Here is a 26,149-nt window from a genome sequence, read left to right as displayed (position 1 = left end):
TGCTTCAATTGTAAATAATTTTTGTACTGTAAAAGCAATGAACTAGCGCATCATTAAATTCTATTTTTTAAATGCTCATGTACCCAAAAGGAGAAGAAAAATAAAATAAAATATATATATATATATATATATATATATATATATATATATATATATATATATATATATATATATTTATACACACACACACACACATATACATACATACATACACAATTTAAAAATAAGATAAAAGTCCTGATAATAGTGAGTCCTGAATTACTATTATCTTGGGGGGGGGGGAGGGGTTTAATCTTGTTTTTTATTACTGCCCTGCTATCTCCTCCCCATGAGAAAAGGCACTCGCCTCTAGCCACCACCACTGTCACTTGGACTGAATGCAATTCTGAGACGCCACTGGAATGTTCACAAAATTATTCAAGGCTCCGATATGTCTGCAAAACTTTCTTTTTTAGTGTTATCCTTTTAACCCATGCAAAAAGGTTATATAAACCAGGAGACAATTATAGCACCAAAGAACATAACTGCACCAAATAAAACATAGCAAAAAAAGTAAATAATACCATTTATTAAAAATCAATATTAAAATGTACAAAATCCAACACAGATGAGAGGAAAAAAAACTGCTTTGTAAAGGTATGGATAACACAGCTTTGTCCTTATATGACCGTTGATTACATTCATACAATACTAGTGTCACAAAAAGTACTTTTCTGAGATAATAATGACTTCTTCAGGGCCAATGTGAAATATTTTTCAGCATATTCTGAGATCTTTGTACAAATGGTATCTTTTTTTTCATAACACACAACAGAGAAAATAATATTATCCATCCAAAAGCAATAGAAAAAAGTAACAATCTTGCAAAGCTGGAGCTGTGGCCACTTGTCAAATTCACAGCACTGGAACCCAATGAACAGCTCCAGACACTACCAAGTAGGATGTCAGCCCCTTCCAGCAGAAAAGGGAGTAATCTTTAGAGGCAGTACTTCAAAGTCAGCAGCTACAAAAACTATGTATAAGCGGTCCACCCCCAGGCTGACATCACTTTTCAAAGAGCCTGCCTTCTGAGCTACAGAGGTGCTGAGAGGAGGAGGAGTCAGTACAGGAATCACTGTTTGCAGGCAGCAAGGTACCATGGGAAATGTAGCAGAGGAGAAGCTACACAGCATGCAGAGAATCCAGGAAGTTGTGGAAAGACGGCCAGCAGACAGGCAGAATTCACAACATGAAAAGAGATTTTTCAAGTAAGCTGCGTTCACGTCACTCTCATGCATGTACACAGGAATCACAATCACGGCTTAGTGCTCTCTGCACTGACAGCACACTCCAGGTGCCTTAAATGCTAAGCTACTGTGCATGCGCCAATGACGGCACTGACTGCAGCCACTGTGAAGTGCTTCTAAATGGCGTAAGCTTAGAAGATATTCACAGCACCCACTGGTAAGCCCCCTTTCACACGAGGCGGACTCCGTTTCTACGGGGTCCGCCGGCTCAGTCCATTGATCTCCGCTGAGCCGACGGATGACAGGTCCCTCTCTGCTCACTGAGCGGGGAGGGGCTTGTCAGGCGCCGCTATTGCCTATAGAGGGATCGGATGAAAACGGACAGCATGTCCGTTTTCATCCGATCCAATAGCGACTGACCTGGATGTAGAGCCATCCATCTGCTTTTAGCGGATCGGACGGGGTCGGATGTCAGCGGACATGTCTCCGCTGACATCCGATGCTTCATAGACTAACATGGAGCACCTGTTCAGGTCCGCCGTCAAAACTGACAGGCGGACCTGAATGGTCCGATCGTGGGAAAGGGGCCTAAGACTTCGTAGAAGCTTACATGTAAGTACAAGTTAAGAAGATGGACTTTACTACCCCATTAGGGCTTCATTCACACCTGAACCGTACAATTCTGCCAGCGATTTCGGAATTGTGGCAAAACACGGGACGAGTTTGCAATGCCATTGTTTCTTAATGGGACCCCAAAAGCAGTGCAATTTTGCCATGATTGCCAGTAAAATTTGGTATATGAGCTTCTTTGGAGCAGAGGGAGGCCCATTCAAATGAATGATGCTGCTCCAAAAACGCACCACAAAAAAAAATAGAAAAACGTAGTGCAGCAGCTGTCGCTGCACTATGTGTGAATGGAGCCTTAGATAGCAGCTTCTTTGGCTGCAGGGAGATTGTAAGTTTTAGTTCTGCTTTAAAGTGGATGTAAACCCATTCTGTAGGCTTGTACCTACAGGTAAGCCTATAACATAACAAGGCTTACCTGTAGGTACTATGAATATCTTCCCAAACCTTCAAAGTTTAGGAGATATTCACACTCCATGCAGCCAGTGTTGTCACTGGCGCGTGTGCTCTGAAAGGGCAGCATTACCTGTGCCATCCCTTCCCTTCACCGCGGTCTGAGAGTCCTGTGCGCATGACTGACGTCATCGCGGCCAGAGGACGTGAACCCGGAAGGTAGATGAGTGTATGTCGTTGTGCCTAGTGCCCTTAGTAGGGTTAATAAAAATTGTGGTAAATTATAAAGTGCAAACAAAATCTGAAACCTTCCTTCTTAGGCCACTTTCACACATGCAGACCATTCAGGTCCGCATGTCAGTTTTTCTCAGGCGGACCTGAATGGACGCTCCATGCATCTCTATGGAGCGACGGATGTCAGCAGTGACATGTCCACTGACATCCGATCTGCTCAATCCAGACGAACGGTGGTCCTATTCTCCATCTGTCCGGCGGATCGGATGAAAAACAGACAGGCAGTCTGATTTCATCCAGTCTCCCCATAGAGTGAGCGGAGACGGACCTGTCATCCACCGGCTCAGTGGGGATCAACGATTCAACCCTGCTGAGCAAGTGGAATCCATATAACAGATCCTTATGTGTAAAGGGGCCTTAGTGTCCCTGGTAAATAATATAAGTAAATACAAAACATAAGTGAAATTGTGAAACAAAATGTGTACCTTGAAGGGAAAAAAAGAAACAAAACACAAATTGCAACAAAATGGCATAATCATAAAACAATATTACAGCATAAATCGCATAAACTGAAAAATCCTTAAAAGTGCAACGTTCATAAGGGAGTCCATTTAAATAATAATCTGTAATCAAAAAGTGCTGGTGCTTCGGTGATCCCCACCACCTCTCAACTAATGCGCTCACCTCGACGTTTGACCCCTCTTACTAGGTCAAATTACACATTGCATTTCACATTTATTTGCACTATTAGGGAACTTTCACAATGAGGCAGTGGGAGCGTCGGCAGTAAAGCACTGTTATTTTTAGCGGTGCTTTACACCCACCGCTAGCGGCCGATGAAGGGGTTAATAGCACTCTTGTAGCGCCGCGGGTGCTTTAGGAGTGGTGTATATACTCCTAAAATGCCCCAAAGATGCTGCAAGCCCTCAGGCTTTTACACTGGAGTGACAGGAACAAAACACCTGTAAAGCGCCTCAGTGTGAAAACTGCCTTAGAGTATATTTAGGAACCAGTGTTTGATTTTATGACATTGACCCACCAATACTATTCACTAAGGACACGAAGGAGGGAGATTCCATACTTTGTTTGCACTTACATTTGGTAATTTTATGGACTCACTTATGAAATGCATACACGTTGCATTTTTTTTAGTTTAGTCATTTATTTTTATGTGATTTTGCCATTTTGCTGTGATTTTTTTCAAAGTACACATTTTGTTTCACATATTCACTTATATTTGTGTATTCACTTATATTATCTATCAAGGACACTACAGGAGGAAGGTTTCAGATTTTGTATGCACTTTAGAATTTAACACAATCTTTATTGACACTACTAAGAGCACTAGGTGCAACGACATGGTCTCATTATGGGATTCACATTGTGGGAACAATTAAGTTGTATGCAGCCAGCCATCACAAGACATGCCATATATTAATACCTACAAGGTAGTATGGGATATCCTACACATTTTTTGTCAACCCGAGGGGAAGGCTGGGTGAAGATGGAAGAGTCCGTCAGATCACAGCACGGTGATGCAGGGCTTCATTCTAAGGTATTTCATAATGTGCTAGTATGTGATGCATACCAGCACATTATGCCTTTACTTTGCAGGGTTTTTTTTTTTTTTGTTTTTTTTTGTTTTTTTTTAAGTAGATGTAAACCATAGTCATGAAATGTGTGCTGGGCATATATATCTGCATTGTTTTCTTATCTCTTTTCAAAGCCCTAAGGCTTTCTCCTGCTCAGTTCTTTGGTTATCAGCACAACTTCTGACAAGTTCTCCTACAACTGATAAAACCAGCCTGAATTTTGTGTCAGGGTGGGTGCTATAGATTAGCAGAGAGCTGGTCTATTCACAGCATAACTGTGCAAGTCTCTGCCTGTGTGGAGGGGGGGGTGCCTTTCCTCCAATCAGCTGTCTCACAGTGTATGGCAAGAATCCACACCCACAGGTGAATCAGGAAGAGAAATTTCTAAACAGTATATAAAGATGAAGACAGCAGATATACTTGTAAAACTTATGTAGGAGGATTTGTATCATCTGAGGCTGTTCAGGTCACTGGGTATATGAGGGTTTACATCCACTTTAAACTAAAAAAAGAAAATTTGTTGAGGTTTACTTCCTCTTTAATCACTTAAGGACCAGAAGGATTTATTCCCTTAATGACCAGGCCATTTTTTTGCGATACGGCACTGCGTTGCTTTAACTGACAATTGTGTGGTCGTGCAACACTGTACCCAAACAAAACTGATGTGTTTTCATCTCCCACAAATAGAGCTTTCTTTTGGTGGCATTTGATCACCACTGCGGTTTTTATTTTTTGCGCAATAAAAAAAAAAAAAATCTATATTTTTTACTATAATAAACATCCCCCAAAATATATTAAAAAAAAAAAAAAAAATTCTTCCTCAGTTTAAGGCCAGCATGTTTTCTTCTACATATTTTTGGAATAAAAAAAGAATCACAATAAGCGTATATTGGTTTGCGCAAAAGATATATAGTGTCTACAAAATAGGGGATAGATTTATGGCATTTTTATTACTATCTTTTTTACTAGTAATGGCGGCAATCTACGATTCTTAGTGGAACGGCAGCAGACAGATTGGACACTTGACACTTTTTTGGGACCAGGGACATTTATACAGCGATCAGTGCTATAAAAGTGCACCGATTACTGTGCAAATGTCACTGGCAGGGAAGGAGTTAACACTAGGGGGAGATCAAGGGGTTAATCGTGTTCCCTGGGAGTGTTTCTAACTGTGGGGTGAGGGGACTGACTGGAGGAGGAGAGAGATTGCTGTTCCTGATTACTAGGAACAGAAAATCTCTCTCTACTCCCCTGTCAGAACGGGGATCCTTTTGTCTACATTGACAGATTCCCGTTCTGGGTCTGAGGAGCGATCGCGGATGGCCGGCGGATATCGCGGCCGCCGGTCATGCACATCAGCTCCTGCGCCGTGTGCGCGCCCACTGTATCTATTGCACGAACCGATGCACAGCTACGGCAATTCACGTAATAGAGCTGACCTGTTGCAGTATGAGGGTGGCTGGTCGTCAAGTGGTTAAATAAACAATGAAAAAAGTGGGGTATCAAAACAAAAACACCACACAGAAACCTATTAAAAAATATGTACACAATATATTCAAATATAAGAGCAAAACCAGACTGCAGTAAATCCATCTAAAAGTCTTTTTTTTTTTTTTTTTTTTTTAAAAATGAGGTGGTATTAAAGCGGAGTTCCAGCCAAAAAAGGGAAGGTGACCCCCTGTCATGCCACATTTGGCATTTGTTGGGGGGGGGGGGGGGCGCACCTCAAAAAAAAAAAAAAAAAAAGGGAGAAGGATTCCAGCACCCACTTCCTCCCGTGAGCCGGAAGTCAGTTCACCTCTCCCCCCAACCCTCTCTGCAATCATCTGGGACTTGTCACAGGTCCCAGATGATAGCCCAGCCAGTCGCAGCGAGCCGTGCACATGCGTGGTGCGTGCCCCAGCTGTGAAGCCACAGCCGGGCTCCCAGTGACAACGCCGGCACCGCAAAGAGGAGGGGGAGACAAGCGGGGCTTCGTTCCTCCGCATCACTGGACCCTGGGACAGGTAAGTGTCCGATTATTAACCATTTTAAGACCGGGCTTCTTTTTTAGATGTGGCGTTTACAAGTTAAAAACTAGAAAATTACTTAGAACCCCCAAATGTTATACATTTTATTTCCCTAACATCCTAGAGCATAAAATGGCGGTTGTTGCTATACTTTCTGTCACACCGTATTTGCGCAGCGGTCTTACAAGCTCACTTTTTTTTTTTTTTTTTTTTAAAAACACACTTTTTGGAATTAACAAATAAGACAACAGTAAAGTTAGCCCAATTTTTTCTTTTAAGAGCCATAGCGCGCTGTGTGGCGGGGGACCCGATGCACATGGCCGGCAGGCGTGATGACCGCTGGCCACCCGTGACTGTGTGCACAAGAGCCAGAACGGGGATTTGTGTATGTAAATACACAAATCCCTGTTCTGACAGGAGAGACGGATCTGCTGTTCATAGTAATTATGAACAGCGATATGTCTCCTCCTCTAGTCAGTCCCATCCGCCCTACGGTTAGAAAAAACACTTAGGGAACACATTTAAACCCTTGATGCCCCCCTAGTGTTAACCCCTTCCCTGCCAGTGACATTTACACAGTAATCAGTGCATTTTTATAGCACTAATCACTGTATAAATGTCAATGGTCCCAAAAATGTGTCCGATCTGTCCGTCGCAAATCACCACCATTACTAGAAAAAAAAAAAAAAAGCCATAAATCCATTTCCTATTTTGTAGATGCGATAACTTTTGTGCAAAGTAATCAATATACTCTTATTGCAATTTTTTCCCCAAAAATATGTAGAAGAATATATATTGGCCTAAACTGATGAAGAAATTTGATGAAAAAAAAATAAAGGCAGGGATATTATAGAAAAAAAAAAAAAAAAAAAAACAGTCTTTCAAAATGGTCTCCATTTTTGTTTATAGCACAAAAATTATAAACCGCAGAGGTGATCAAATGCCACCAAAAGAAAGCTATTTGTGGGAAAATAGAGGACGTCAATTTTGTTTGGGTACAACTTCGCACGACCGCGCAATTTTCAGACAAAACGATGCAGTGCCGTATCGCAAAAATGGCCTGGTTATTAAGGGGGTAAAACTTCCAGATCTTCCAGGGCTGAAGTGGTAAAAAACAACAAAAAAAAAAAAAAAACACAATATATATATATATATATATATATATATATATATATATATATATACACATACACATACACACACACACACACACATACACATAACTCTGGCCAGATCAGCAGATGAAAAGAAAACAAAAAAAACGAATGCAGCCATCACATCTAAGAATTGGTAAGCTGTAATATAATCAATGTTTGTTTGGGATTTATTACCGCTTTAACCCCACTGGTAATTGCTGACGCACAATCAGAAGTTTAAAAAGAAAAATACAAATTCACATAATATGTTACAATGGTTCACAGTGGAAAACACATGATACAAGAGCCCTGTAGTAATACAAGGAAAACTGGATACACCTACAGAGCACAGCTGCAGAGAAACCTTCAATTTACAAAATAACTTTATTCATAATATACAGTAGTAGACAGGAAACATGGAAAAGCTTTAGTAATAGCAACCAGTACATGCATGGCCAGCTTAGTCATAACAAGCACAATAGTCTCTTCCGTTGCTGTGTCTTGGTAATAGCCCAGATGTACGCCATTTGCGTAAGCGTCAGAGAACATCCGGAAAACGTTACGCAATCGGCGTAGCTTTAACTTTCAGCTCTTTGCAACAAGACATTACGCCAAGTCCGTAAACCGTCTCCTCCCATTCCAGGAGAAGAGCTGCCCCGCCCACTCCTTCGCGTAAACTGCGTAAACAGGGAAACCAGCCTCTCCTCACGTAAACAGCGCACCTCCCGCCAACATACAAGCGGCGTCCATGCCAAGACCCCCCGCAGTACACCTGGCCGACCTCTCTCACCGTCCGGACAGAAAAAAACCCCAAGCCGGACACCAACATACTACTGCGCAAAAAAAAAAGAGCCTATTCACATATAAAAGTTACGCAAGCTACGTAACCGCGGGGCTTTCCCGGCAATGGCCGTATATTACGCCTCGCCCCGGCACACCGACCTTTCCTTAGCGCCTTGGAAAGAATTCACAAGCACAAATGTACGAAAATAGCGTAGCGGCTTCCCCAGAAATTACGTAACTCCTCCTCCCCCTCCCAGCAAACTCCCTTGGTTACGCAATGCGGGCCCGGCGTATCCCGCATCCGTGCATAGGTTAGGCTCGCGGGCCCCGGCGCTCACCTTCGAGGCCTCTTCCGGAGGCGGAGAGACTTAGCGACTGTGCGGAGGATCCGGTCCCTGGCACGAACAACCACAGATACGGGACAGCGGAACGATCACCGATAGGGATTAATGGAGACGCACCGAGAGCGCACTCCCTCGGCTCCTTCCTCACACAGCGCCGCCGCGACGCACCGTGACGTCACACGCATACTCCCACGTCGGGACGGCCCCGCCCTGTTTCTCCCCCCCCCTCGCCTTGGTGCGCGTGCTCCTAAGCATGTAGGTCCCCGCCCAGTGAGCGGATCTGTCGTGAGAAACAGAAAGACACGCCCCCCTCTGCATCCACTCCCTGTGGAATGTTCGGCGAGGTTTCGTTTTTGCGGCAGCAGCGTGGAGGAGGCTTGTGTACCCGTTCCATAGACACCAGACCCCCCTCATTGATCCCTTTTATTGGACTTCTATACAGTTTAGACCCCATGCACACACCTGGCGTGTGTATATGTCAAATGTGTTTTTTTTTTTTTTTTTTTTTAGGGTTTTTCGTATGAAACGCGTACAAAAGCTCATTTCAATGGACTGGCCTATGTAGATCATGGAGCTTTTTGCACATTTTTTTGATTGCGCATTTGTTTGTACGCGGAAAAACTTGCATTTTGCTTCTTGAGTTTGGGGTGCCTTTAACCACTTCAATACCGGGCACTTTCCCCCTTTCCTGCCCAGGACTATTTTCAGCTTTTAGCGCTGTTGCACTTTGAATGACAATTGCGCGGTCATGCCACTACATTTTTATCATTTTCTTCCCACAAATAGAGCTTTCTTCTGGTGGTATTTGACCACCTCTGGGGTTTTTATTTTTTTCTTTGTTTCTGTTATAAAATTTTGTTTTCTCCCTGATGCGGCAGTGTTCTGTTGAGAAGTGCCCCCCCCCATCGAATAGTGCCCAAGCATGCGCAGGAAGGAGCTGCACTTCAGCTGATTTGCCGATCAGCTGGAGAGACGTGACCAGGGCGCGTTTGCACATCGTAGGAGGCATCTCTCAATGGGAGATACCATTTCAGGGCCACAATTGAAACCTATAGAAACAGCGGGGGGGGGGAGTAGTTCTCGCATTGTGCCTCGCTGTTGCAGGGCGCCTTTACCGATAGTCCGGTTTTGCCTGTGTGAAAGGGCGGGTTGCAACACAGACAAAACCAGCTCTTCAACACAGCCAGTAGCTGCCCTCGAGCAGAAGCGATGCACAATCAGAGAACTGTTTGTATAGGTTTAACCCTTTCCCGCCAAGCGTACGCAGATGTGCGGCCTCGGCTTTCGGGGGTTATACCAGGATGATGCCCGCAGCTGCAGGCATCATCCCAGTACCGTTTTGTAGAGCGGGCAATCGGCTTTCCAGAGATAACAACCGATGCGGCTAAAAGCCGCTCGGCTGTTATCCTGGAGGAGCGGGAGGGGACGCCCCCCCCCCTTCCGCCACTCTGAACGGCGCTCCCGTCCCACCGGGAGTCCCGCTCATCGATCTGCCTCTTCCGGCAGCTAGGGACAGACTGGCATAAAGCCGGAAACGGCTTCGTTCCAGTCTCCTGATTGTAAACACGGAAGCGACGTCACTTCCTGTTTACTCGGCTGCCAATGGCACCGGTTTTAAAAAAATATACAGTATTCAGAACCGCCAAAAATGGCGATCTGAATACTTTGAAGTGCAAAGGAGGGATCGGGGGTCTTTTAGACCCCCGATCCCTCCATAAAGAGTACCTGTCACCACCTATTACTGTCACAAGGGATGTTTACATTCCTTGTGACAGCAATAAAAGTGATCAAATTTTTTTTTTAAAACACAATTTAATGATCTAAAAATAAATAAGAAAAAAAATTTTTTAAAGCACCCGCGAGCCCGCGCAGCAAAGAAAATGCATACAGAAGTTGCGCCCGCATATGTAAACGGTGTTCAAATCACACATTTGAGGTATCGCCGCGATCGTCAGAGCGAGAGCAATAATTCTAGCACTAGACCTCCTCTGTAACTCTAACCTGGTAACCATAAAAAAAATTTAAAGCGTCGCCTATGGAAATTCTTAGGTACTGTAGTTTGTCGCCATTCCACAAGTGCGTGCAATTATAAAGCGTGACATGTTTGGTATCTATTTGGCGTAACATCATCTTTCTCATTATACAAAAAAGTTGGCCAAACTTTACTGTTTCGTTTTTTTAAATTCATGAAAATATTCCTTTTCCCCAAAAGTTGAGTTTAAAACGCCGCTGCACAAATACCGTGTGACATAAAATATTGCAACAATCGCCATTTTATTCTCTAGATTCTCTGCTAATATATATATATATATATATATATATATATATATATATATATAATGCTTGGGGGCTCTAAGTAATTTTCTAGCAAAAAATATGGATTTTAACTTGTAAACATCAAATGTCAGAAATAGGCTTAGTCATGAAAGGGTTAAATTGTGCCTGTGAAATGGTATCTTATATTCAGAGATACTTCCTACGATGTGCACATGTGCCCTGGTTACGTCAGCCTAACCCAGTAAATCAGCTGTTGTGCTGTTCCGTCTGGCACATGCGCAGTACATACTGGGCACTATTTGATGGGGGGCACTTCTGAACAGAACACCCACACTGATGAGGAGGCACTGATATTTTAGAATTGATGTGCACCAATAGGCGGCACTGATGGGCACTAATAGGTGGCACTGATAGATCGCACTGGATAGGCAGCACTGATGAGGAGCTACTGACAGGTATTACCGACTGGCATCTGAAGGGCACTGACAGACATTACTGATGGGACACTGATTGGCACATTTATGGGTAATGACTGGTGTTCTTGATGGGGCACTGATGGGCACATCTGATGGGGGCTGTGCTGATAATGTGCTGATTATCAGCACAGACCCCCCCCCCCGACAGGGAGCGCCGCCGATTGCTCTCCCTGCCAGCGCGAACCGAGGAAAGCTGTTTACCGGCACTTCCTGGTTCACGCGATCATCAGCTGTGATTGGTCACAGCTGATCACCTGATAAGGAGCCTCCGTTAGAGGCTCCATACCACGATCGGAGATGCGGTGTGTCAGACTGACATGCAGCACCAGCGATTGGCACACTGCGTGTGCCGCCATGTTTTCCTGCTGGACGTCATATGACACGCAGTCAGGATAACAAAACCACCGCCCGGCCATCATTCTGCTATAGGCCGGGCAGGAAGTGGTTAAGAATCAATGGCACTGCAAGCGCAATGAACGCACATTTGCGTGTGTTCCCAAAACACGTAGCTGTAGGGCTTATGCATACAGGGAGTGGTAAGGTTTTTTTTATGCTTAAGTTACCCTTAGGCTCCATTCACATATATGCGTTTTGAAACACATCTGATTCGCATGACGTGAATCAAAACGGCTTTCTATGGAGCGGGTTCACATATATGGGGGTGCAGCGGCAGTGCGAATTCACTGCGGTGCAATTCAGGTGCAAATTACAGGCTCATTGACCTCTATGGGAAAGCATCTAAATCGTACATCTGATCAGTTTTGAACACAATCAATGAAGAAAGACAGCAGACAGCGCTTAGCCAAATATGTATCGAGGTAATCTTTCCTAAAAAAGTGTGTATGTGTGATATACATATATATATATAAAACCCAACATAATACTATAATCTCTATCTAAACTAGTAATAGTGATATAATCTCTATCAGAGTTGGTGATAATAATATAAACTAAATAAGTAATATAATATGATGTGTGACCACACCAATATGTGATGAAAACGTGGTAACCAAGCCCACATAAAACATCCAATTCAATCTATAGAACAAAGAACAAAAGCGAAAAATAAAAATCTCAAAGTATTTGTGCCAAAAAATTGTAGCCAAAAAATATTATTATTAGTGAATATGTGTATCAAAAAAAGAGTAAAAAAAAAAAAACTGTGTATAACAAAAAAGTAGTTCAAAAGAAACTATGTTCAATCCCACAAGTGTAAGTAGCAGATTCTTTATATAATGTATCCTCCACCGCATACTGTATGATCTAAATCACTCACTAATGTTAGTGGCTGGTAAAGACAAACCAGAAAACACGATTAATCCCTTAGCAGGATGCAATACTCTGCAGATCTGTGGTAGATAATGATATCAGATCTCCTCGGTAGCAGTCAATCCGGACCTCCAGCGGGAAATTTATTTTCTTTTTCAGAGTGTAATGGTCTGGAAGAGCCCAAAAGATATCCACTCCCGACTCTCCTCCACAGTGTATGATCAATCTCTCCAGAGAGATGTGATTGGAAAAGAAAGAAAAGCACAGCATAGCATAAAACCTTTAAAAAAGTTTTCTTGCTTATTTAAACCACATAGCACTCACATTTAAAAGTATCTCCCGACAACCTAACACTGGTAAAACAGGCATAGATAATATGTGTCTATTTGGATCTCACGATCCCACAAGTAGACATCAAATGTAACGTGGTAGACACATACTGCATTGTCAATGGTAAATGTCAATGGTCCCAAAAATGTGTTAAAAGTGTCCGATCTGTCCAACGCAATGTCGCAGTCCTGCTAAAAATCGCAGATCGCCACCATTACTAGTAAAGAAAAATAAAATAATAAAAATGCCATAAATCTATGCCCGATTTTGTAGATGCTATAACTTTTGCTCAAACCAATCAATATACGCTTATTGCAATTTTTTTTTCCAAAAATATCTGGAAGAATACATATTGGTCTAAACTGAGAAAAAAAAATAGTTTTTTTTATATATATATATATTTTTGGGGAAATATTTATTATAGCAAAAAGTAAACAATATTGCATTTCTTTCAAAATTGCCGCTCTTTTTTTGTTTATAGCACAAAAAAAACCCACAGAGGTGATCAAATTCCGCCAAAAGAAAGCTCTATTTGTGGGGAAAAAAAGGACATCAATTTTGTTTGGGTACAGTGTTGCACGACCGCGCAATTGTCAGTTAAAGAGACTCAGTGCCGCATCGCAAAAATGGCCTGGTCATTAACCACTTCAATACAGGGCACTTAAACACCTTCCTGCCCAGACCAATTTTCAGCTTTCAGTACTCTCACACCTTGAATGACAATTACTCTGTCATGCTACACTGTATCCAAACAAAATTTTTATCATTTTTTTCTCACAATTAGAGCTTTCTTTTGGTGGTATTTAATCACAGCTGGGTTTTTTCTTTTTTGCAATATAGGCAAAAAAAGAGCGAAAATTTAGAAAAAAAAACACTTTTTTTTAGTTTCTATTGTAAAATTTTGCAAATAAGTAATTTTTCTTCATAAATTTGGGCCAAAATTTATACTGCTACATATCTTTGGTAAAAATAACCCCAATTAGTGGATATTATTTAGTCTGTGTGAAAGTTATAGAGTCTACAAGTTAGGGTGCAAATCACTGACAATTGATCACATCTGATCACACCTGATGTACTAAAGACCTATCTCATTTCTTGAGACACTAACAATCAAGGAAAGTACAAATACCCCTCAAATGACCCCTTTTTGGAAAGGAGACAGTCCAAGGTATTTAGTAAGAGGCATGGTGAGTTTTTTGAAGTTGTAATTTTTTCCCACAATTCTTGGGAAAATGAAGACTTTTATTTTTTTTTTACACAAACTTATTGTATTGACAGGTTATTTCTTGAACACAGCATGCGCATACTTGCAACCACACCCAAAAATACATTCTGCTACTCCTCCTGAGTATGGCGATACCTCATGTGTGAGACTTTTACACAGCCTGGCTACATACAGAGGCCAAACATGCAGGGAGCACCTCCAGGCATTCTAGGAGCAAAATTACACATATAATTTCATAACGACCTATCTCACTTTTGAAGGCCCTGGAGCACTAGGACAATGGAAACGCCCACAAAATGACCCCATTTTGGAAAGCAAACACCCCAACGTATAATCTGTGAGGCATAATGAGTCTTTTGAACAGTTCATTTTGTTCCAGAAGTTTTCGGAAAACATGGGAAAAAAATGAAAACGCATTTTTTTTTTACATAAAGTTGTCCATTTATAAGATATTTCCAACACATAGCATGTACATAGCAAAAATGGTACCCCAAAATACATTCTACTACTCCTTCTGAGTATGGCGATACCACATGTGTGAGACTTTTACACAGCTTGGCCACATACAGATGCCTAACATCCAAGTAGCACCTCCAGGCATTCTAGGAGCAAAATTACACATATAATTTCATGACGACCTATCTCTCTTTTGAAGCCCCTGGAGCACCAGGACAATGGAAACGCCAACAAAATGACCCCATTTTGGAAAGCAAACACCCTAACGTATAATCTATGAGGTATGATGAGTCTTTTGAACGGTTCATTTTTTTCCACAAGTTTTTGGAAAACGTGGGAAAAAAATGAAAACGCATTTTTTTTACACAAAGTTGTCAATTTATAAGATATTTTTAACACATAGCATGTACATAGCAAAAATGACACCCCAAAATACATTTTGCTACTCCTCCTGAGTTTAACGATACCACATGTGTGACACTTTTACACAGCCTGGCCACATACAGAAGCCCAACATCCAAATAGCACCTCCAGTCGTTCTAGGAGCATAAATTACACATATAATTTCATGACTACCGATCATATTTTTGAAGGCCCTTCATATTTCTAACACATAACATGTACATACCAAATAACAAAAGATTACCTGTGGTTTTAGTAGTGTAGTGGTCCACAGAGGAGAGCATCAGTCCAGGCAGCGACAGCAAAAGCAATCATCCAGGCAGCAATACTGTCCTTAGTTAGTTCAGGCAGAGATACTGTCAGCACAGCCAAAGCATTGGTCCAGGTAGTAGGCAGAGATGTCCAGGCAGAAATACTGTCTATAGTCAGTAGAGGCAGCAGGCTGAGATATGGTCAACACAGCCAAAGTATTGGTCCAGGCAGCATAAATAAACACAGTCCATAAAGTCCTGGGTCATTACAGGCAGCGATATGGTCAGCACAGCCAAAGTATTGGTCCAGGCAGCAGGAAGGACCATCAAGCTTAGGGCGAGGGGGACAGGGGTAGAGGCTTCTCCCACCCAAATCTTTTTGAAGTCTCCAGGCAACCAGACCCTGTTCTGGGAACACAGAAAACCAAAAACTGATTTTCTCTACTCACAACACTATTCTGAAACCCCTCACATATGTGAGACCCCTGTGTACTGAAGCAGAAGGGCAAAAGATCAGTCCAAGTGGCAGGCAAAATCATGGTCGATTTAACAGGCTGAGGTCGGTGCACGTGGAAGTCAGAAATATGGTTAAAACGGCAGGCAAAGGCATAAGGGCAGTGACAATATTTTCAATATATTTGAGGTAGGTGATGGGTTGGTTTTCAGGTGATTTTTGATAGCAGACAAATGAATTGAACATGGCCATATGAAACAGATGAAATGCAACTTTTTTATACCAATAATTGGACTTGCGGGTTGACAAATATGGTTGCAGCATATGATCATTTAAATCCACCCCCCCCCCCCATATACAGATTGTAGTCATGGACACATTCGGGCTTTACTATGGGGCCACGTCTTCTCTGAACCTCCACCTAGGTGTCATTGTGAATGGTAGTCATCATGTGAACATCCTTCTTGTCCCGCCAGTTCATGGCCAACACCTCCTCATTCCTCATAAATGCGGTTTCCCCCTTTTGTAGCTGTTTTGAAAGTAAATTCTGTAGGAAGCCCTTCCTATTTTTTCAGAAGGTTCCGCAGGCCAGGGTTTTTTCACGATACAGGTGACGGAAAAGGGGCAAGCTGCTGTAGTAATTATCTACATATAAGTGGTAACCTTTTTTGAACAGGAGGTATTCAAGGTCCCACACAATTTTACCACTGGTTCCTATGTATGTGGGGCACTCACGGGGCTGGAGCTGGGAGTCTTTGCCCTCATAAATACGAAATGAGTACACGTATCCAGTGGCTCAGTCACATAATTTGTTCAATTTCACCCCGTACCTGGCTCTCTTACTTGGGATATACTGCTTGATATTCAGCCGGCCAGTAAAGTGGATAAGGGATTCGTCTACACAAATATTTTGGTCAGGGATAAAGACTTAAGAAAATTGTTTGATAAAAGAATTTATTAGGGGGCGAAGCTTATATAATTTGTCATGGTTGGGATGATCTTGGGGAGGGCACTGCGAATTGTCATTGAAATGTAGGAAACGCATAATCATATCGTACCGTGTCCTGGACATAACAGAAGAATATATGGGCATGTGGTTGATGGAGTGGGTGGACCAGTAGGCATGCAGTTCATTTTTCTTTGTAAGCCCCATATTAAAAGTAAGGCCCAAGAACAATTTGAATTCGTCTAGTGTGAGACGTCGCCAATGGAACGTACGGGCGTAGGACGAACTGGGGTTGGCAGCAATAAATTGCTCTGCATAGAGATTTGTTTGGTCCACCATGCACTTCAACAAATCTTCCGGGAAAAACAAACAGAAATAGTCCAAATATGAAAAATTCGAAGTGTTGGGCTGCACACCTGGCTGTGCAGTGAAAGGGGGGATTGTAGCGGATCCTGAGTGGGCAGACAACCATAAGAGGTTTGCCAGGGCATCGGGAAGGTAGGACTGGGCCCGGATTCTTTGGGCTGGATGTGCAATTCCAGTACTTGTACTGGGCTCCTCTTCCTGGGATCTGGCGCTGCTGGTGGTAGGCAGGTGTTCTGATCTTGGTCCTGATCTTCTTACTCTTTTAGGAGGGGCGATCCACTACCTTCCACTGGCTCATATTCCGAACCAGAATCGGATAATGAGAGCTCCCCGCTGCTCTCATCATCCGACATGGTAAGGATGTTAAATGCCTCCTCAGCTGTGTAAACTCTTTGGGACATGATGGTGGTACTTTTGCTGGGCATGTGTGACGGAACTGGTGGTGCTACTGACAGCTCACTGATGGTGGGCCTGTGTAATGGTACTGACAGGTTACTGATGGCCTGTGTGACGGTACTTATGGCGGGACTGTGCGACGGTAGTGATGTCAGGCCTGTGTGACAGATGGGCTATGACAGATGGGCTGTCAGATCCAGATGGTAATGATAGCGGTACTGATGGCAGTACTAATAGCGGTACCATTATTGGTATTGATGGCAGCCTGGGTGACAGATGGGCTGTCAGATCCAGATGGTACCGATGGCGGTGCTGATGGCGGTGGCTGTGCTGATGGAGGTGGCTGTGCTGATGGCGGTACCGATGGAGGTGCTGATGGCAGGCTGTGACAGAATCTGATGGGCTGTGACAGGTTCTGATGGGCTGTGACAGGTTCTGACAGGTTCTGATGGGCTGTGACAGATCCTGATGGGCTGTGACAGGTTCTGATGGGCTGTGACAGGTTCTCTTTATTGGTGGGGAGGTGCGTGATGTGCAGACAGTAGACAGTAGTGTGATAAAAAGTGTTTAACTCACTGATCAAATCTCTCCTTCTCTCTCCTCACACGATTGGTGTGTGAGGAGAGAGAAGGAGAGATCCCTGGAAACCGCTACTATGTTTATACTTGTGACCGGCTGTGATTGAACACAGCCGATCACGTGGGTAAACAGCCATTTCATTGGCTGTTTACCCTGATCGGGATGGGACTATGTCCAAGGGACACTCGGCTTCTCCGATCGGCGCGATTTGTTTTGACATGTGACCGGCTGTTATTGGACACGGCCGATCGCATGGTAAACAGCCAATTTCATTGCCTGTTTACCCTGATCAGGGATGCGCTGTGTCTGAGGGACAAGCGTCATCCCCGATCGCCGTGGTGCGCGCCCCCTGGAGCGTGCAATAGCGGTGCATCCTAAGGACGTCATATGATGCCCAGTCAGGGTTTTCAAACCACTTTGCCGCCGTCATTTTGTAATAGGGCGGGCGGCAAGTGGTTAAGGGGGAAAATCTTCCGGACTGTAAGTGGTAAAAGTGTATTGTTTCCAAAAAAGTTGTATTTGAAAAACCGCTGCACAAATACTGCGTGACATAAAAAAATTGCAACACCCACCATTTTGTTCTCTAGGGCATCTGCTTATAAAAGTATATAATGTTTAGGGGTTCTAAGTAATTTTCCAGCAAGAAAATGCTGATTTTTTTACATATATGTGAGAAGTGTCAGAATAGGCCTGGCCTTCATGTGGTTACGACTGCTGAAGTATAGCACATCTTGCACTGTACAGAAAGGAAAGTTCCAGCACTTTGGTGTATATTTTGAGCTTCAACAGATAACAGACTATCTCAGCTGGCAAAGCCTGGATTCTATGGATGGTCCTTGCACCAGACAAAGCTGTCTCTGGTGGGGAACGCCCACGTAGATCTCTAGGTGTCTCACCTCAATAAGAAAGTAGGTTTGATTTGAGGGCAAAGGATTTCTTAGCAAACAATGTAGGTGCCTGTGTGGCTCAGCCTGACTACTACTGTCTTATTTCATATTTCTTCCAGTAGGTTTTCTGACATGACTGCTTTTAAGATCAAATTGAGGGGAATTATTGTGGTCTATATGGCTCCCGTGTTGAAGGGGACCGAAAACCTAAAACTCCCAGAGGGTTCAGATTCGGCAGTTTATCATCACTACTGTAGTGCAGTGCTGGCATCAGGAAAGGTGTCAAGGATTTCTTTGCAGGGAGCCCTTTAAAGGAAATCTTTGGTCACAGCATATAGTTTCATTTTATAGCATCAGCATTGTAATAACAATACAAACAATACTTATGTTGCCAATCCAATGTTGTTGGACCATTACCGGATCTTATTATTCAATATTATTAATCTCTCCTAACAGAAGTTCCCCATGACTGCTGGACAGCTAATATTGTACCTATCCGCAAGGTAGAAGCTGGCAATTACAGGCCAGTGGGCTTAACATTGGTTGTAATCAGGTTAATGGAATCACTCCTGAAAAGAACGATCATTGTTCACTTAAAAATACACTTGTTGGACCGAAAGCAGCATGGCTTTAGTGAGGGCAGATCATGTCAGACTAATCTGATTGAATTTTTTGACTACATGCTTTGGACCAGGGTGGTGCTGTGGACATAGCGTAGCTTGATTTCAGCAAGGCATTTGATACAGTTCCACATAATGATCTAATACAAAAGTTGTACAAGCTAAGACTTAAATTGATACTAATGGTTCATGTTTTTTTTTTTTTTAAATAACAAACATGTTATACTTACCTCCACTGTGCAGCTCGTTTTGCACAGAGTGTCCCCGAACCTGCTTCTGTGGTCTTGCGGCTCCTCCCCACATCAGATAACCCCCTGGCAGAAGCGCTCTCCTAGGGGATTACCTTGCGGGCACGCTCCCGAGTCCAGCATTTGGCGTCCATAGACGCCGCATGCAGGACTCGACCCTGCCCCCCCCGGCAGCCGCGTCATTGAATTTGACTGACAGCAGCGGGAGCCAATGGCTGCGCTGCTATCACTCTATCCAATCAACAGCCGAGAACCCCCTAGCCAAGAGACGGCGCGTCGAGTTCGAGAGTTCAGTAAGTAAAACGGGGGGTGGTCTGGGGGGCGGTCACTGCCAGGTGTTTTTTCACCTTAATGTATAGGATGCATTAAGGTGAAAAAACATTTGCCTTTACAACCCCTTTAACCCTTGGGTGGTTCAGTGGATATGCAGTTGGCTAAAGAATAGATACCAGAGTGTGGTTGTTAATGGGTTTCACTCGGAAAACAGAGACCAGTCAATAGTGCAGTGGTGGCACAAGGGCACGGCCCCCTTAATCCATGCACCCTGCCCATAATCTACATGCAAGGCGCTGGACACATGGATTCCAATGGGAGATTTTTTTTGTTTTTTTTAGAAGCACATGATTAGAGACCAAGGCCCTAATTGACTTAAAAAAAGGGTGTGCTCTGGGTGCAGAGCACTGCACCCCAAGCCCACCCACTTGTGTGACAATAGCAAATTAATATTTGCTATTGTCTTCCTGATTCTCCTCCCAGCCAATCAGGAAGCGGATCCTGAGACCCAAATGGCCGATAGGAGAAGTGCTCGTTTTGGAGGAGAAGAGGTAGCGGAGGAGTAGACACAGGGGAAGCCGCCGTGAAGCCGAGGAGGAGGAGACGCTGGGTGAAGCCACCGCCTAAAGGAGGCACTGCGCGCGACCTAGATGGGGTAAGTGTGGGGTCAGTGACCGACCAAAGGAGGGTGATCCATCTGACTGGGGGGTGGCGTGGGGTAGCGGATGGGTTTTTTGCCACTCCCCAAAAAAATATAGCACCAGCCGTCACTGCCCTAGTGGGGTACCACAAGGCTCTGTACGAGATCCTGTTGAATTTATTCTATATGTAAGTGATATAAGTAAAGTTTTGTTGGGCAAGGTATATCTTTTTTTTTTTTTTTTTTGCTGATGACACAAAGATGTGTAACAGGGTTGATCAAGCCGAAGGTGTCTGTAACATGGAACATGATTTGGCATTGCTGGAAGATTGGTCAAAGCAGTGGAGACTGCATGTTTTTAAATATAAAATGATGCACCTAGGAGAATCCCCTGAGAGAGTACAACATTGGGGGTACAGTGAGCACTACAGAGGAAAAAGATTTGGGAGTACTTAATTCAGATGAGCAAACAGTGTGACCAGGCAGTGGGAAAAGTGAATAGAATTCTAGGATGCATTCCTAGAGGAGTCGCCAGCAGGAGGAAGGAGGTTCTGATTCCCTTTTATATAGATCTTTATTGAGACCTCATTTAGAATACTGTGTCCAGTTCTGGAGACCTCACTTACAGAAAAAGATATTGATAAGATAGAACGAGTCCAGAGATGGTGAACAAAAATGTTTAAAGGTCTGGGGGAAAAAACATATCGAGAGAGACTTCGGGAACTTAATATGTACAGTCTGGAGGAAAGACGGGAAAGGGGAGACATGATTGAAACTAGGGCTGTTGAAAATAATCGTAGCATCGATGCATCGCGATTCGACCATACACGTTGTGGCATCGATGCTACGACTGGCATAATCAATTTTTGGATGATGTCATCCTCACGCCGCATTATGCCCCGCCTTCGCGACCAAGCGGAGCCGAAAGCCGCTGAAGAGCCGCGGGAGTTAGCCGCGCCGGCTTTTACCACTTCCTGCCTCTCACTGACGTCATCCCCTGCTGCCCTGCGTCACTCCTCGATGCTGTGTACAGTTTGGCGGGGACATGGAGCACCGGTGTTTGGAACTGCTGCGAGTGGCGGCGGCGGCCGGCTTGTGGAGCACGGAGCTCCGAGGGGGAGAGTGGAGCCACGGCATATCCAGCCAGGTGTGACAGATCAGCCAGGTGAGGGGGCCACGGGGAGGACACCGAGGGGGGTGGACGTGCCAGACTGTGCTATCCAAGCCAAGCTGACCAATACCCGGACCCCCTCACCACTAACCTCACCATACTGTTTCATTACCATAGCGCTCCCCTGCCCAGTGTCACCACGGACCAATTCCCATCCTTCTCAAATAGCATCCACACAGTCCTCTGCACTCCCCCCAACCTCTACACAGTGAGCATGCAGATAGGGCAATAAAAAACAAAAAATGGTGTGCAGTGCTTTGTGGTGATGTACAAAAGAGTGTTATTAAGTAGTAAATAAATATAGTCCTGAAATATATAAATCTGTGATCTGATTGAAAGAAATCTTTTGTGTATTGAAAGTAATTCCAGTGCTGAGTGTGCTTTGCTGTGTTTAAATCATTCCGGATTTTTGGTGAATGATTTGAACACAGCAGAGCACACTCAGCACTGGAATTACTTTGAATACACAAAAGATTTCTTTCAATCAGATCACAGATTATTTCAGGACTATATTTATTCACTACTTAATAACACTCTTTTGTACATCACCACAAAGCACTGCACATCATTTTTTGTTTTTTATTGCCCTATCTGCATGCTTACTGTGTAGAGGTGGGGGGGAGCAGAGGACTGTGTGGATGCTGGTCGAGAAGGATGGGAATTGGTCCGTGGTGACACTGGGCAGGGGAGCGCTATGGTAATGAAACAGTATTATATGGTGACAGGTTAATGGTGAGGGGGGCCGGGTATTGGTCAGCTTGGATAGGACAGTCTGGCACCTCCCTTACCACGTCCAGCAGGTCTGCAGTCTCTGACCATCTCCTGTATCATGTCTGCAGTCTCTGACCATCTCTTGTATCATGTTTGCAGTCTCTGACCATCTCCTCTATCATGTTTTCAGTCTCTGACCATCTCTTGTATCATGTTTGCAGTCTCTGACCATCTCCTGTATCATGTTTGCAGTCTCTCACCATCTCTTGTATCATGTTTGCAGTCTCTGTCCATCTCTTGTATCATGTCTGCAGTCTCTGATCATCTCTTGTATCATGTTTGCAGTCTCTGACCATCTCTTGTATCATGTTTGCAGTCTCTGACCATCTCCTGTATTATGTCTGCAGTCTCTGATCATCTCTTGTATCATGTCTGCAGTCTCTGATCATCTCTTGTATCATGTCTACAGTCTCTGACCATCTCTTGTATCATGTCTGCGGTCTCTGACCATCTCTTGTATCATGTCTGCGGTCTCTGACCATCTCTTGTATCATGTCTGCTGTCTCTGACCATCTCTTGTATCATGTCTGCGGTCTCTGACCATCTCTTGTATCATGTCTGCAGTCTCTGATCATCTCTTGTATCATGCCTGCAGTCTCTGATCATCTCCTGTACTATGTCTGCAGTCTCTGATCATCTCCTGTACTATGTCTGCAGTCTCTAAAAAAAAGTCTGTAAAAAAAAGGGCACACTCGATGGACTACTCTGTCTTTTTCTGCCATCAGGTTTCTACAGTGCTTTAAAAAAGTTTTCATACCCCTTGAAATTTTCACATTTTTCATGTTACAACCAAAAAAGTAAATGCATTTAATTGGGATTTTATGTGATAGACCAACACAAAATGGCACATAATTATGAAGTGAAAGGAAAATGATAAATGGTTTTCAATTTTTTTTTACAAATAATTGAAAAGTGTGGTGTGCATTTGTATTCAGCCCCCTTTACTCTGATACCCCTAACCAGTGGCAGCTGGTGCTCAAAATTTTTGGGGGGGCACAAACAAACTGAAAAAAATTTGAAAAAAAAACCCATCAATTGCAGCCACTGTGCCATAAAATGCAGCCACTGTGCCCATCAAATGCAGCCACTGTGCCATCAAACGCAGCCACTGTGCCCATCAAACGCAGCCACTGTGCCATCATATGCTGCCAGTGTGCCCATCAAATGCTGCCAGTGTGCCCATTAAATGCTGCCAGTGTGCCCCCCACCCGCTCGCCGTCTGCCCGGCACTTACCCTGTGTCTGTGGGGCATCGGGCGACAAGGTCCTTCATTCATCTCCTCTCCAGCCTCATCTCCCGTCCTCTCCTCCTGATAGGCGCCCAATAGCGGCGCCTGTCATTTCAGCCAATCAGGTGACGGGTAACAGTGTTAGGAAAGCAAATAGTCATTCACTTTCCTAACACAGCTGGGTGGACTGCGAGCGCCAAGCATGGCGCTCGCAGTTCACCTATTTTGCAGCCTTAGTTACCAGCTCTGCTCGGGCCGTGCGTTCCACAGAATTTCAGATGTCACTTTGTGGCACAGGGAAACCGGAAGTAACCTGTTAACTAGAACAACAAAGCACCTGCCCATAGTGATACTACGGGCGCGATTGAATGCACCACAAAGCAGGTAAAAATCCTGCAAATGAAGCGCCTCGACTGCAATCTCATGATTGCATTGACGTGGTGCTTCCCTTAGTGCACTGTGTCCGGCGCCCGAACACTGCACTGAAAGGAAATTTTTTCTTTTTTTTTTAAAGGGCCATTTTAAAAAAAAATGTTTTTTTAAAAAAATAATTAATTAATTAATTAATTATTTTTTACTGGGGGGGGGGCTATGGATGGGCCGAAAATTGGGAAAAGCCATGTGGGGGTTGAGACAAGTCATGTGGGGGACACAGAAAACATGTGGAAGAAGGTGCACTGGTCAGATGAGAGCAAAATTGAATTTTTTGGCCTAAAAGCAAAATGCTATGTGTGGCGAGAAACGAACACTGCACATCACCCTGAACACATTATCCTCACCATGAAACATGGTGGTAGCAGCATCATGTTGTGGGGATGCTTTTCTTCAGCAGGGACAGGGAAGCTGGTCAGAGTTGATGGGAAGATGGATGAAGCAGGACAATCTTAGAAGAAAACCTGTTATGCCCCGTACACACGGTCGGACTTTGTTCGGACATTCCGACAACAAAATCCTAGGATTTTTTCCGACGGATGTTGGCTCAAACTTGTCTTGCATACACACGGTCACACAAAGTTGTCAGAAAATCCGATCGTTCTAAACGCAGTGACGTAAAACACGTACGTCGGGACTGTAAACGGGGCAGTGGCCAATAGCTTTCATCTCTTTATTTATTCTGAGCATGCGTGGCACTTTGTCCGTCGGATTTGTGTACACACGATCGGAAATTCCGGCAACGGATTTTGTTGTCGGAAAATTTTATATCCTGCTCTCAAACTTTGTGTGTCGGAAAATCCGATGGAAAATGTCCAATGGAGTCCACACACGGTCGGAATTTCCGACAACACGCTCCGATCGGACATTTTCCATCGGAAAATCCGACCGTGTGTACGGGGCATAAGAGTCTGCAAAAGACTTCAGAGGGGGCAGAGGTTTCCCTTCCAGCAGGACAACTACCCTAAACATACAGCCAGAGCTACAATGGAATGGTTTAGATCAAAGCATATCCATGTGTTAGAATGGCCCAGTCAAAGTCCAGACCTAAATCCAATTGAGGATTTGTGGCAAGACTTGAAAATTGCTGTTCATAGACGCCCTCCATCCAATCTGACAGAGCTTGAGCTATTTTGCAAAGAAAAATGGGCAAAAATTTTACTCTCTAGATGTGCAAAGCTGGTAGAGACATCCCAAAAAAGACTTGCAGCGGTAATTGCAGTGAAAGGTGGTTCTACAAAGTATTGACTCAGAGGGGTTGAATACAAATGCACGCCACACTTTTCAGATATTTTTTTTTTTTTAAATTTTGAAAACCATTTATCATTTACCTTCCACTGCACAATTATGTGCCACTTTGTGTTGGTCTATCACATAAAATCCCAATAAAATACTTTTACATTTATGATTGTAACATGACAAATTGTGAAAAATATCAAGGGGTGTGAATACTTTTTCAACGCACTGTATGTAATATAACCGTTCTTTCTAAAATCTCATTTCATGTTGTGAGTTCTGCCTGTCAGCTGGCTGTCTCTTTCCACAACTTCCTTGATTCTCTGTATGTTTTGCAGCTTCTCCTCTGCTACATACAGTGGGGACAGAAAGTATTCAGACCCCCTTAAATTTTTCACTCTTTGTTATATTGCAGCCATTTGCTAAGATCATTTAAGTTCATTTTTTTCCTCATTAATGTACACACAGCACCCCATATTGACAGAAAAACACAGAATCGTTGACATTTTTGCAGATTTATTAAAAAGAAAAACTGAAATATCACATGGTCCTAAGTATTCAGACCCTTTGCTGTGACACTCATATATTTAACTCAGGTGCTGTCCATTTCTTCTGATCATCCTTGAGATGGTTCTACACCTTCATTTGATTCCAGTTGTGATTTATTGTACTGATTGGACTTGATTAGGAAAGCCACACACCTGTCTTTATAAGATCTTACAGCTCACAGTGCATGTCAGAGCAAATGATAATCATGAGGTCAAAGGAACTGCCTGAAGAGCTCAGAGACAGAATTGTGGAAAGGCACAGATCTAGCCAAGGTTACAAAAAAAATTCTGCTGCACTTAAGGTTCCTAAGAGCATAGTGGCCTCCA

The 26,149-nt window shown here is 43.6% G+C and overlaps 1 protein-coding gene across 2 annotated transcripts in view; it reads right to left on the bottom strand.

Annotated features, from left to right (window-relative positions):
• BRD4 (bromodomain containing 4) overlaps nt 1–8,539 on the bottom strand; it is a 102,153-nt gene extending 93,614 nt beyond the window's left edge. For both annotated transcript variants that reach the window (XM_073622384.1, XM_073622387.1), the window contains exon 1: nt 8,336–8,539. The gene's annotated coding sequence lies outside the window, so the exon portion shown is untranslated. The remainder of the gene's footprint in view (nt 1–8,335) is intronic.
• Between the last annotated feature and the right edge of the window lie 17,610 nt (nt 8,540–26,149).

Source organism: Aquarana catesbeiana, linkage group LG03 (assembly GCF_042186555.1).
Source record: "Aquarana catesbeiana isolate 2022-GZ linkage group LG03, ASM4218655v1, whole genome shotgun sequence".
In the NCBI taxonomy this organism is placed as follows: domain Eukaryota; kingdom Metazoa; phylum Chordata; class Amphibia; order Anura; family Ranidae; genus Aquarana; species Aquarana catesbeiana.
Note: the sequence above shows the minus strand (reverse complement) of the source record. Positions and strands in the feature narration are given on the sequence as shown.